Here is a 14,031-nt window from a genome sequence, read left to right as displayed (position 1 = left end):
AATCATTCAGACTACTATTTTGGAATTGCAGTAATTATTGGAGTATCTGACAGTATGGAAAAGGATTTGTCAGTAGATTAACATCAAATGAGCTGGCATTAAAAACAAAATTTCCGGGGCTTCCCTGGTGGCGCAGTGGTTAAGAATCTACCTGCCAATGCAGGGGACACGGGTTCGGTCGCTGGTCTGGGAAGATCTGACATCCCACGGAGCAACTAAGCCAGTGTGCCACAACTACTGAGCCTGCACCCCACAGCTACTGAAGCCTGCATGCCACAACTGCTGAAGCCCGCGAGCCACAACTACTGAAACCCATGCACCTAGAGCCCGTGCTCTGCAACAAGAGAAGCCACCGCAATGAGAAGCCCACGCACCTCAACCAAGAGTAGCCACCCCCCTTCGGGGCTTCCCTGGTGGCGCAGTGGTTGAGAGTCCGCCTGCCGATGCAGGGGACATGGGTTCGTGCCCCGGTCTGGGAGGATCCCACATGCCGCAGAGCGGCTGGGCCCGTGAGCCATGGCCGCTGAGCCTGCGCGTCTGGAGCCTGTGCTCCGCAACGGGAGAGGCCACAACAGTGAGAGGCCCGCGTACCGCAAAAAAAAAAAAAAAAAAAAAGAGTAGCCCCCATTCACCACAACTAGAGAAAGCCCGCATGCAGCAACGAAGACCCAACGCAGCCAAAAATAATAAATAAAATAAAAATTAAAACACAAACTTTCCAAAACAAACAAACAACAAAAAACCCCACAAACTTTCCAACAATATAAAAAGGATTTAACCAAGTGGGGTTTATCTCAGGAATGAAAGGTTGGTTTAACATCTGAAAATCACATAATATATTAACAGAATAAAGGAGAAAAATCATATCATTTCAATAAACACAGAAAAATTATTTGACAAAATCCAAGGACCATTTGTGATATATATATATATTCATAGAAGTACTAGAAGAAACATGGATTAATTCCTCTATAATGAGTAGGGAAAACTTTCCTAATAATAGCTCAAATTCCAGAAGTAATAAGACAAAATGTAATTTCACATACAAAAAAATAAAACTTTGGTATAGAGTAAGACACCTAGGCAAGACACCATAGGCAAAGTAAGAAGACAACAATACCAGAAAAAAATTTCAAGTGGTAGTATCTCTAATATCTTTAAAGAGCTTTTAAAAATAAAAAGGCCAAGATCTCTAAGAAATTGAGCTTCTGAGGTGAAAAATAAACCATATAATATATGCTAAGAGAAACACACAATAAAACCAACACTGAGATGCTATTTATCATGTATTGGCAAAAAATCCAAAAGTTTGAATACTGTTGGTGGAGAAACAAGCGCACCCATACATTCCTGATAGTCCTGCAAAATATGGTAGCTGTGGGAGATTTGACAATACTGGTAAAATAACCCTTTGATCACAATCCTATATCTAGGGATCTCTCCCAAAGATAAACTGGCAAAAGTATTTTTTAAATGTATGCACAGGTCTGTTATTCCTTACAACAGTATTTGTAATAGCAAAAAGGCCAGAAACAACACAAAATCCATCAGCAGTTGGTTAAATCAGGATTGGTTAAATAATGTCAGATCCATAAAGTAGATCTCCAGAATATATCATTAAAGGGCAAAGTGGAGAAAAGTGTGTATATACAGTAAAATGTACATTATTTACAAAATTTGCTATGTGTTTAAGCTAAAAAGATAAATATAAACATTTTTAAATGGTTAACTAGAGGGAAAGGAAAAGAACAGTATGAGGGTTAAAAATAGAAGTCTTCTTTGAACATACCTTGTTTTATAAATTTGACTTTGGAATTATGTAAATATTTTACATAATTATAAAACAAAATTAAAATTAAAGATTTTAAGATGAAGCAAAAGAATCTAAATTAGTATATGGGGGTGGCATAACCCCACAAAAAGGAAGTTTCAATCAACTTAAAACAGTAATTTGTGCATCCCTAGTGGAATAAACCCTAAGGAAAAAAAAGGAAAAAAAAACTTTAACTTTTTTTAGTCACATTATTAGTGGTAGTGTTGGTATTAGTATTCTAATACTATTGTGTGTGTATTGTGGTTAAAGCAAATGAGTAATAATATAACCTGTTATTACTAGAATCTTCTTAGAACTGGAATTCCCTGCAAAGGAGAAAGGAAGAGTAGAAGAGGATAAGTAAAACCCTGATAAAACCCTATACAAATTCATAATACATTAAAAAAAATTTTTTTTCTCCTTTCTGTTGAACAGGCCTCAAAACAGTCACCAATCCTATGGCAGTGAGCATCCTAGCCCATGGACGGTAGTCTTGAAATAATACTTCCCACTAAAGGAAACAAAGATTCTTGACAAAAAAAAAAAAAAAGGCTAATTCCAGATGTGAGACAAGAAATGTACAAAGGAGGCTATGAGTTAGAGATAAGATGGCAGAGTAGAAGGACTTGAGCTCACCTCCTCTCATGAAAAACACCAAAATCACAACTAACTGCTGAACAACCATCAACAAAAAAGACTCGAACCTACTAAAAGTGATAGTCTACATCCAAAGACAAAAAGAAGCCATGATGAGATGGTAGGAGGGGTGCTTTCATGATATAATCAAATCCCATACCTGCCAGGTGGGCAACCCACAACCTGGAAAATAATTATATTGCAGACAGAGTTTCTCCCACAAGAGTGCAAGTTCTGAGCCCCACATCAGGCTTCTCAGCCTGGGGGTCTTGCATCAGGAGGAGGAGCCCCCAGAGCATTTGGCTTTGAAGGCCAGCAGGGCTTGAGTGCCTGAGCTCCACAGGACTGGGGGAAACAGAGGCTCCACTCTTAGAGGACACACACAAGGTTTCACATGCACTGGGAGCTTGGGCCAGACCTACCTGTGGGTCTTGGAGGGTCTCCTGGGGGAGGCAGAGGTCAGCCGTGGCACACGGTGGGGGCAAGGACACTGGTGGTGGAGGCCCCAGTGAATATTCATTGGCATGAGCTCTCCTGGAGGTCACCAGTTTGGTACTGAGACCTGGCCCCATCCAATAGCCTGCAGTCTCCAGTGCTGGGACACCTCAGGCCAAACAACCAACTGAGTGGGAACACTGCCCCACCCGTCAGCAGACAGGCTGCCTGAAGTAGTCCTGATCCCACAGTTGCCTCTACACATATCCCTTGACACGGCCCTACCCACAAGAGGCAGGACACCCAGCTCCACGCACCAGTGGCCACAAACACAGAAAGTTAGACAAAAAGAGTCGGCAGAGAAATATGTTGCAGACAAAGGAACAAGATAAAACTCCAAAAGACCAACTAAATGAAGTGGAGATAGGCAATCTTCCTGAAAAAGAATTCAGAGTAATGATAGTAAAGATGACCCAAGATCTCAGAAAAAGAATGGAGGCATAGACCAAGAAGATACATGAAATGTTTTACAAATAGGTAGAAGATGTAAAGAACAAACAAACAGATGAACAATACAATAACCAAAATGAAAAATACACAAGGAGTTAATAGCAGAATAAATGAGGCAGAAGAACGAATAAGTGAGCTGGAAGACAGATTGGTGGAAATCACTGCTGTGGAGCAGAAGAAAAAAGAATGAAAAGAAATAAGGACAGTCTAAGAGATCTCTGGGACAACATCAAATACACCAACGTTTGCATTGTAGGGGTCCCAGAAGGAGAAGAGAGAGAAAACGGGCCTGAGAAAATATTCGAAAAGATAATAGCCGAAAAGTTCCCTAACATGGAAAAAGAAACACTCAAGTGCAGGAAGCGCAGTCCCACACAGGATAAAACCAAGGAGGAACACATCAAGACACATATTAATCAAATTCACAAAAATTAAAAACAAAGAGAAAATATTAAAAGGAACAAGAGAAAAGCAGTAAATAACATACAAGGGAATCCCCAAGAGGTTATCGGCTGATTTCTCAGCAGAAACCCTGCAGGTCAGAAGGTAGTGGCATGACATATTTAAAGAGAAGAAAGAGAAAAACCTACAACCAAGAATATGCTACCCAGCAAGGCTCTTGTTCAGAGTTGATGGACAAGTCAAAAGCTTTACAGGCAACCAAAAGCTAAGAGAATTCAGCATGACCAGGCCAGCTTTGCAACAAATGCTAAAGGAACTTCTCTAGATGGAAAAGAAAGGCCACAGCTAGAAACAAGAAAATTATGAATGGGAAAGCTCACCAGTAAAGGCAAACATACAGCAAGGTAGGAAATCATCCACACACAAATATGATATCAAAACCAGCAACTGTGAGAAAGGAGAGTACAAATGCAGGATATTGGAAATGCATTTGAAATTAAGAGACTAGCAACTTAACACAATCTTGTATATATATAGACTGCTATATCAAAACATCATGGTAACCACAAACCAAAAATCTACAATACATAACACACACACACAAAAGAAAAAGCAATCCAAACACAACACTAAAGATAGCCATCAAATCACAAAAGAAGAGAACAAAAGAGAAGGGGAAGAAAAAAGACCTACAAAAAAATCCATAACAATTAAAATGGCAATGGGAACATAATAGCAATAATTACCTTAAATGTAACAGACTAAATACTCCAATCAAGTCATAGACTGGCTGAATGGATACAAAAGGAGGACCTGTATACATGCTGTCTACAAGAGACCCATTTCAGATGTAGCGACAAACACAGACAAAGTGAGGGGATGGAAAAAGGTATTCCATGCAAATGGAAATAAAAAGAAAGTTTGAGTAGTAATACCCATATCAGACAAAATAGACTTTAAAATAAAGATTGTTACAAGAGACAAAGAAGGACACTCCATAATGATCAACGGATCAATCCAAGAAGAAGATATAACAATTGTAAACATATATGCACCCAATGGACTTCCCTGGTGGCGCAGTGGTTGAAAGTCCACCTGCCAATGCAGGGTACACGGGTTCGAGACCTGGTCCAGGAAGATTCCACATGCTGTAGAGCAACTAAGCCTGTGCACCAAAACTACTGAGCCTGCGCTCTAGAGCCCGCAAGCCACAACTACTGAGCCCATGTGCCACAACTACTGAAGCCCACATGCCTAGAGCCTGTGCTCCGTAATGAGAAGCCACTACAATAAGAAGCCCGCACACCGCAACGAAGAGTAGCTCCCGCTCACCACAACTAGAGAAAAGCCTGGGTGCAGCAATGAAGACCCAACGCAGCCCAAAATAAACAAATTAACTAATTAAAAAAAAAAAAATATATATATGCACCCAAAATAGGAGAACCTCAATATATAAGGCAAATGCTAACAGGCCATAAAAGGAAAAAATCGACAGTAACACAATAACAGTGGGGGACTTTAACACCCCACTTTCATCAATGGACAGATCATCCAGACAGAAAATCACTAAGGAAACACAGGCTTTAAATGACACATTAGACCAGATGGACTTAATTGATAATTACAGAACATTCCATCCCAAAGCAGCAGAATACACATTTTTCTCAAGTGCACATGGAACATTCTCCAGGACAGATCACATGCTGCACCACAAAGCAAGACTCGGTAAATTTACAAAAATTGAAATCATATCAAGCATCTTTTCTGACCACTATGCACTATGAGATTAGAAATCAATTATAAGAATAAAACTGTAAAAAACACAAACACATGGAAGCTAAACAATATGTTACTAATCAACCAAGGGATCACAGAAGAAATCAAAGAGGTAATCAAAAAATACCTAGAGACAAATGAAAATGAAAACAGTGAGCCAACATCTATGGGATGCAGCAAGGGCAGTCCTCAGAGGGCATTTTATAGCAATACAATCTTACCTCAGGAAACAAGAAACATCTCAAATTAACAACCTAAAATTACACCTAAAGCAACTAGAGAAAGAAAAACAAACAAAACCCAAAGTTAGTAGAAGGAAAGAAATCATAAAGATCAGAGCAGAAATAAATGAAATAGAGACAAAGAAAAATATAGAAAACATCAATAAACGAAAAGCTGGTTCTTTGAAAAGATAAACAAAATTGATAAACCTTTAGCCAGAGGCATCAAGAAAAAAGGGAAAGATCTGAAATCAATAAAATTAAAAATAAAGAAGATACAACTGACACCACAGATATACAAAGGATCATAAGAAAGTACTAAAAGCAACAATATGCCAGTAAAATGGACAACCTAGAGGAAATGGACAAATTCTTAGAAATGTATAACCTTCCAAACCTGAACCAGAAAGAAATAGAAAATATGAATAGACCAATCACAAGTACTGAAATTGAAACTGTGATTTAAAAACCTACAACAAACAAAAGTCCAAGACCAGATGGTTTCACAGACGAATTCTATCAAACATTTGAGGAGAGTTAACACCTATCCTTCTGAAACTATTCTAAAAAACTGCAGAGGAAGGAACACTCCCAAACTCATTCTATGAGGCCACCATCACCCTGATTACAAAATGAGACAAAGACACCACAAAAAAAGAAAATTATAGGCCAATGAACATAGATACAAAAATCCTCAACAAAATACTAGCAAACACAATCCAACAACACATTAAAAGGATCATACAGCATGATCAAGTGGGATTTATCCCAGGGATGCAAAGGTTTTTTAATATCTGCATATCATTCAGTGTGATACAAATTTATCTTTTTTCAAAAAAAAGTCTTTTAATTGTTCAAAATAGCACAAAATGACATCGCACTATGGTAATATTGAGTCACAGGGGTTACTCTACAATAGATGAACGGGCTTACAGTTTCCAGAAATGAGAGATCAAAGGGTGGTCGGGAATAGGAATGGGGGAAAACAATGAGACCAGGCAGTGGGCTCCAAGGTGACCAAACGTGACGTTTTCCACACATTAACAAACTGAAGAATAAAAAACATGATCATCTCAATAGATGCAGAACAAGATTTTGATAAAATTCAACACTGATTTATGATAAAAAGTCTCCAGAAAGTGGGTATAGAGGGAACCTACCTCAACATAATAAAGGCCATATATGACAAGCTCACAGCTAACAACATACTCCCAGTGGTGAAAAGTTGAAAGCATTTCCTCTAAGATCAGGAGCAAGACCAGGATGTCCATTCTTGCCACTTTTACTCAACATAGTTCTGGAAGTCCTAGCCATGGCAATCAGAGAAGAAAAAGAAAGAAAAGGAATACAAATTGGAAAAGAAGAAGTAAAACTGTCACTGTTTGCAGATGACAAGATACTATACACAGAAATCCTAAAGATGCTATACCAGAAAACTACTAGTGCTCATCAAAGAATTTGGTGAAGTCACAGGATACAAAATTAATACACAGAAATCTCTCGCATTTCTATTTTTTTTAACATTTATTATTTATTTGGCTGCAGCAGGTCTTAGTTGTAGGATGTGGGATCTTCATTGCAGCACACGGGATGTTCACTGCAGCATGTGGGCTTTTTTAGTTGCGGCATGTGGGCTCTTTTAGTTGCAGCATGCAGGATCTAGTTCCCTGACCAGAGATCGAACCCAGGCCCCCTGCATTGGGAGCACAGAGTCTTAACTGCTGGACCACCAGGGAAGTCCCTCTTGCATTTCTATACAGTTAACAACGAAGGATAAGAAAGAGAAATTAAGGAAACAATCCCACTTACCATCACAAAGAATAAAATACTTAGGAATAAACCTACCTAAGGAGGCAAAAAACCTGTACTCGAAAACTATGAGACACTGATAAAAGCAATTGAAGATGACACAAACAGATGGAAAGATAGACCACATTCTTGGATTGGAAGAATCAATACGGTCAAAATGATTATACTACCCAAGGTAATCCAGATTCAATGCAATCCTTATCAAATACCAATGGCATTTTTCACTAGAACAAAAGTTTTTAATTTGTATGGAATCACAAAAGACCCTGAATAACCAAAGCAATCCTGAGAAAGAAAAACAGAACTGGAGGAATCAGGCTCCCTGACTTCAGACTATACTACAAAGCTACAGTAATAAAAACAGTATGGTATTGTCACAAAAAGAAAATATAGCTCAATGGGATAGGACAGAAAGCCCAGAAATAAACTCATGTACCTATGGTCAATCTATGACAAAGGAGGCAAGAATATACAATGGAGAAAAGACAATCACTTCAATAGTGGTGCTGGGAAAACTGGACAGCTACATGTAAAAGAATGAAATTAGAACATTCTCTAACACCATACACAAAAATAAACTCAAAATGGATTAAAGACTTAAATGTAAGACCGAATACTATTTAAAACTCTTAGAGGAAAACTTAGGGCACTCTTTGACATAAATTGCAGCAATATCTTTTTGGATCCACTTCCTAGAGTAATGAAAATAAAAATAAACAAATGGGACCTAATTAAACTTAAAAGCTTCTGCACAGCAAAGGAAACTATAAATAAAATGAAAAGACAATCCTCAGAATGGGAGAAAATATTTGCGAACAATGCAACCAACAAGGGATTAATCTCCAACATATACAAACAGCTCAATATAAAAAAAAAAAAACCCCATCAAAAAAATGGACAGAAGATCTAAATAGACATTTCTCCAAAGAAGACATACAGATGGCCAAAATCACATGACAAGATGCTCAACATCCCTAATTATTAGAGAAATGCAAATCAAAACTACATTGAGGGCTTCCCTGGTGGCACAGTGGTTGAGAGTCCATCTGCCGATGCAGGGGACACGGGTTCGTGCCCCGGTCCAGGAAGATCCCACAAGCCATGGAGCGGCTAGGCCCCTGAGCCATGGCCACTAAGCCTGCACGTCCGGAGCCTGTGCTCCGCAACGGGAGAGGCCACAACAGTGAGAGGCCCGCGTACCGCAAAAAAAAAGAAAAACTACAGTGAGGTATCACTTCACACCGGTCAGAATGGCCATCATCAAAAAGTTTACAAACAATAAATGCTGGAGAGGGTGTGGAGAAGAGGGAACTCTCCTATACTGTTGGTGGGAATGTAAATTGGTACAACCACTATGGAGAACAGCATAGGGGTTCCTTAAAAAACTAAAAATAGAACTAGCATATATGATCCAGTAATCCCTCTCCTGGGCATATATCTGGAGTAAACCATAATTACAAAAGATACATGCACCCCGATGTTTCACTGCAGCACTATTTACAATATCCAAGACATGGAAGCAACCTAAATGTCCATCAACATAGGAATGGATAAACAAGATGTGATACACACACACACACACACACACACACACACACACAATGGAATATTACTCAGGCATAAAAAAGAATGAAATAACACCATTTGCAGCAACATGAATGGACCTAGAGATTATCATACTAAGTGAAGTCAGTCAGACAAAGACAAATATCATATGATGTCACTTATATGTGTAATCTAAACAAATGATACAAATGAACTTATTTACAAAACAAAAACAGACCTACAGACTTCAAAAACAAACTTATGGTTACCAAAGGGGAAAGGTGGGAGGGGAGAGGGATAAATTAGGAGTTTGGGATTAACATATACACAGTACTATAAATAAAATAGATAAATCGGGCTTCCCTGGTGGCGCAGTGGTTGAGAGTCTGCCTGCCGATGCAGGGGACGCGGGTTTGTGACCCGGTCCGGAAACATCCCACATGCCGCGGAGCGGCTAGGCCCGTGAGCCATGGCCAAAAAAAAAAAAAAAAAAAATCAACAAGGACCTGCTGTATAGCACAGGGAACTTTACTCAATATTCTGTAATAACCTATATGGGAAAAGAATCTGAAAAAGAATGGAAATATGTATAACTGAATCACTTTTCTGTACACCTGAAACTAACACAACATTGTAAATCAACTATACTCCAATATAAAATAAAAATTAAATTAAAAAAAGAATAACTTCAATTGCAAAGAAAAAAAAAGAAGAAATGTACAAGGAACCTAGAATATCTTATTATACCAGATATAAAGAAAGCTATCAGACAATTAGAGTCACGTTAAATGACTCTGCAGCCCACTAGTCAACAAGAACCATTGACCAGGCCTGACTACTGCTCCATGGGATGGGAGACACCTGGGATTCTTGACTGCTGGACCCACAAGGACAGCAGGCACTGTAACCACCATTCAAACCTCCTCGTCATTCGCATAGTGTGGGCAAACCTCTGGTCCCAGGAATATGGCCTGGTGGGCCACAGGGGCCTGACGCCCAAGGGCAAGTGTGCAAGAGCTAACTGCAAACGTGTGTTCCACTGTGACTCAGCATCAAGGCTCCCTGGAATCAGTTCTCAGGTCTGGCTGTGTAGAGACAGATGAGGCCGCAAAAAATTAAAAATGAACCAAAAACCACTGAGCAGAGAGAGGGCAGTATGAGCAACAGTAAGAATAAAAACTTCAACAAGAGGAAGATATATTAGGCTAGTGATTTGTTGAAAATTAAAGCTTCTGAATTATAACACATTTCCCTTTCACTTTTTCTGACCCAGACCAATACCATGTTTATTTCACAAACACTGGGAAGATGGGTTGGAGGTAGAGGTGGGACACCAGTGCAAAGCTGCACACAGTCATCAGCAGCCCACTCGCCACACTGAGGGTCCAGCCAGGCAGTGCCTCTAAGTCCACAGGCAGCAGAAGTGAGTGCAGGGAGGGCCCTGAACACCAAGCCCCCTGAAAGCCTAAGGGGCACAGCTCCAGCTGTCCCGGGAAAACCACAAATAAATAAGAGTGGGGGGTGGCCCCACCCACACAGATCATCTAATCACCCATCTTCACTCTGGAGGTCTGAAGGATTGCAACGATGACCCCAAAGAGGCCAATGGCACTGCCAAAGATCTCCACAATGAGAATCTTTACAGAGGCTGGGGTCCTGCACATCAGCCAAGGTGGCTCCACTGCCCACGATGCCCACAGACTCCACAGAAGAGGTTAGACAGGCCCACTGTGAGGCCAGCCCCAAACAGGGAGTAGCCTGCATGGTAGTTTTGATGGCCAATGGCCTTGGGGTCAGTAGCACTGCAAGGCTCAGCCCTGTTGCTAATGACAATCGCCATGATGATGCCGTAGATGGGCACAGCCTCACAGAAGATGATGCTGATCAGGTTCTTGGTCTTAATCCTGGGGGCCTTCACCCCTTCCCCAGTGATGCAAGAGCCAGTGATGCAGATGCCCCATGCCGCCCCAACCACAGACAGGGAGATAGCTAGGCCAATGCCCAGGTTTGACCACATGACGGGGGAAGTCTCCGTCAGGAACCATGCCACATCAAAGCGGGAGCCCAAGTCAAAACTGGCGTAGCAGATTCCCATGACAAGCAGGCAGGCCCTGAAGGCCACGAAGACCCCGGAGCAGAGCAGCACTAGGCCCGTCATGGTGGCAACGACGCCATGGGCGGGCGGGAGCTCAAACCGCGTCCCTGCATCCGCTGTCCACCCTGCAGCCTGTGGGCCCGCCCTGCAGTGTCACCTCCCCTTTCATTTTCATTGTGATTCCTTTTCCCTGTTATTTTTCATTGTACCAGTAACATTATTTTTAGAGGAAAAACATTGAAATACAAACATTAATATATGTATTTGAAAGTAGATATTTTCCCAATACTAAGCACATGCTGTATCATATATTTTCCATGTTGAAAATATTCTTCTCTGTGTGGGAGAGAGCCAGCTGTTTAGTGGTACGCAAAGGAACTTATTTTACTCTTGATCCACGGAAACTCCTAGAGGAACCACTGTAAAATATGTCAATGTTTTTTTTTTCCTGGAAATGGTCTACTAAATATTTAATCTCTTTTCTTTATTATCATCAGAAATTAAAACATTAGCAGGAAAAAGTTTAAAATTTCTTAATTATTTTCATTTGGGAAAAGTGTACTCATTAGAATATATGGAATATTAAACCCTAAATAAGAGGACTTTATATCAAAAGAAATATCATTAATCATCTAATATAATGAATGTCAAAAATTCTATTTGTGTTCCTGCCAAAATACAGAAACTTATTTTTAAAAACTGAACTATTACTTTCTTTGTGTGTGTGTGTGTGTGTGTGTGTGTGTGTAATTCAGATTTTATTGCTTATTATATCATTCCATACAATTTTAAGTAAACAGACTTTGAGAAAATATACTGGGAATATTAAACAGATGATGGCAATATTGATGAAAATGTTCAAGTGTTTTACATAAGGTAGTAAGAGGCACCACTGCCACCATCACCCTCCGAAATTTGTATGTTTCACATAAAATGAGTAAAATAGTTTATTGGCATTTAACTAGCATTATTCTTTGTAATTTATGCACCAAGATACACCTAAACAACTGCAGAATCTTCAGAGCAAAACAAAGCATTTTCTTTCACTAGCAGATATAGCAGTTTCAGTTTCTTTAAAAAACAAGCAAACATGGGCTTCCCTGGTGGTGCAGTGGTTAAGAATCTGCCTGCCAATGCCGAGGACACAGGTTCAAGCCCTGGTCCGGGAAGATCCCACATGCCACAGAGCAACTAAGCCTGTGTGCCACAACTACTGAGCCTGTGCTCTAGAGCCTGTGCGCCACAACTACTGAAGCCCGCGTGCCTAGAGCCCGTGCTCCGCAACCAGAGAAGCCACCGCAACGAGAAGCCTGCGCACCACAACTAAAAGTAGTCCCCGCTCACCGCAACTAGAGAAGGCCCACACGCAGTAACAAAGACCCAATGTACCCAAGAATAAAAATAAAATAAAGTAAATAAATTTAAAGACCAAAAAAACCAAGCAAACAAATCAACACAACTACACACACAACCCCCAAAACAAAAGTTGGCATATTTCAGTGGTCCTGAATTTTGATGTTTCTATTGTATTAATTAAAGGAATAAAATGTGATTCAGCATTTAAAAAATGAGACTGATCTTCTTCACCATAATTATACTTACTTTATAATTCAAACGATTTAACTGAAGCCGATGTTAACCCAGCAAAAACCATGGATACAACTCAAACTGCTCTTTGGCTAAGAAAATTTCTTTAAAAGTTAAATATTCTTTAAAAACTCAAACCCAAGCTGCACAGGTATAACTTTAAGAACCAACAACTGACCCTTCCAGAAACCACAGCAGTAGTTCCAAGTGTTTTGAAGCTGGGGAACATATACAGAATCACTGTAAATCGCACACACACATCAGTAACTTCCTGATAAAACTGTACTAATAGTTTCCTCTATTACTGACTAAAAAAATAAATCAAGCAGGTACTACAGTTCAGCATTTAAAAGACTTCTATGCCTATTTTTACAAAGATGCTTGGGCTGAGACATACATTTGTATACTTGAAAACAAACAAGGCTTGAAATGTGGTTTTATGTGAAACCACTTAGAAGAACTCAGTCATCAAAAAACTAAAAATACACAACAGATAAATAGGAATTTATTAAAACCACTGTCTCTAACAATATAGAAATTAAATATTAAGGCATCTTTTACTCTCATCTTGGTCTATGCAGCAAAGAGAAGTGTTTTAAATAGGAACCAGCACTTCTATTTCAAATGCTTTCTAACACATTTGGCAGATTTTTTTTCTTTCTCCTATTCCACATTCCACTGAAAGCTCTCATGATCAAACATCATGACCCAAACCAAAAGAAAAGTATAAACAGATATTGACTTATTAAAAAGCAGTTCACCCTTGAAAAATAAAAAGGAACTACAAAGAATATTCTGTATAGGGAATTTCCTGGTGGCCCAGTGGTTAGGACTCTGTGCTCTCACTGCCGAGGGCCCGGGTTTGATCCCTGGTCAGGGAACCAGGATCCCGCATGCTGTGTGGTAAAGAAAAGAATTATGCATAAAGTTCAAATACTAGTATTTAAATTTCTCTGAAGCAATTTGCGCTTCGGTAATTAAGAGAAAGAAGGGATGAAGACTTAAACACGAGAAGCCTATTAATATGGATCACGCTGTGGACTCGTTCACTCAGTAGTCTGCTCTGTTGAGAAGAGAATTTGAAAAGGGCTTCATACGCCCTTAAAAATCAAAAATCACATTCACCAGAATAAGATCACTTAAATTAACACTGATTATATATAATTCCCCATATCTGTCCACTTATGAAGCTCAATTTCTTC

The 14,031-nt window shown here is 39.7% G+C and overlaps 1 pseudogene across 1 annotated transcript; it reads right to left on the bottom strand.

The window, feature by feature from the left end:
• Positions 1-10,303: 10,303 nt before the first annotated feature.
• LOC309966126 (V-type proton ATPase 21 kDa proteolipid subunit c''-like) lies at positions 10,304-13,637 on the bottom strand (annotated as a pseudogene). Its single transcript has one exon. The product of its transcript is annotated as a V-type proton ATPase 21 kDa proteolipid subunit c''-like (transcript).
• Between the last annotated feature and the right edge of the window lie 394 nt (positions 13,638-14,031).

This window comes from Leucopleurus acutus, assembly GCF_964270905.1.
Source record: "Leucopleurus acutus genome assembly, chromosome: 9".
Classification (NCBI taxonomy): Eukaryota; Metazoa; Chordata; class Mammalia; order Artiodactyla; family Delphinidae; genus Leucopleurus; species Leucopleurus acutus.
Note: the sequence above shows the minus strand (reverse complement) of the source record. Positions and strands in the feature narration are given on the sequence as shown.